The sequence below is a fragment of the Acanthisitta chloris genome, unplaced genomic scaffold (genome assembly GCF_000695815.1).
Source record: "Acanthisitta chloris isolate BGI_N310 unplaced genomic scaffold, ASM69581v1 scaffold24633, whole genome shotgun sequence".
Lineage (NCBI taxonomy): Eukaryota > Metazoa > Chordata > Aves > Passeriformes > Acanthisittidae > Acanthisitta > Acanthisitta chloris.
In genome coordinates this window covers 18,362-18,629 of record NW_008664595.1, presented here as the reverse complement: position 1 = coordinate 18,629, position 268 = coordinate 18,362, and positions in this window count along the sequence as shown.

Genomic DNA, 268 nt, shown 5'->3' with positions numbered 1-268 from the left:
ACCATCTTCAAGGTAAAGACAATTTATTACAAATTTTCAGAACAGGGTCACATCTACTAACATGAACTAACAGAAGGCCAAATGGTTATACAGATAGTTATAGATGATGCAATGTCCCTTCTGACCTTAAACTGTAGTGATCTGAATACAGATAGATATTGCTAATGCTTAGACTAAAGGAAAGTATTTAGCACCCAATGATTTTTCAAAAGAGGTCTACACTGAAACAGCATTAGTATATACAAACAGTAGGTAGTGAGCTAGCTAA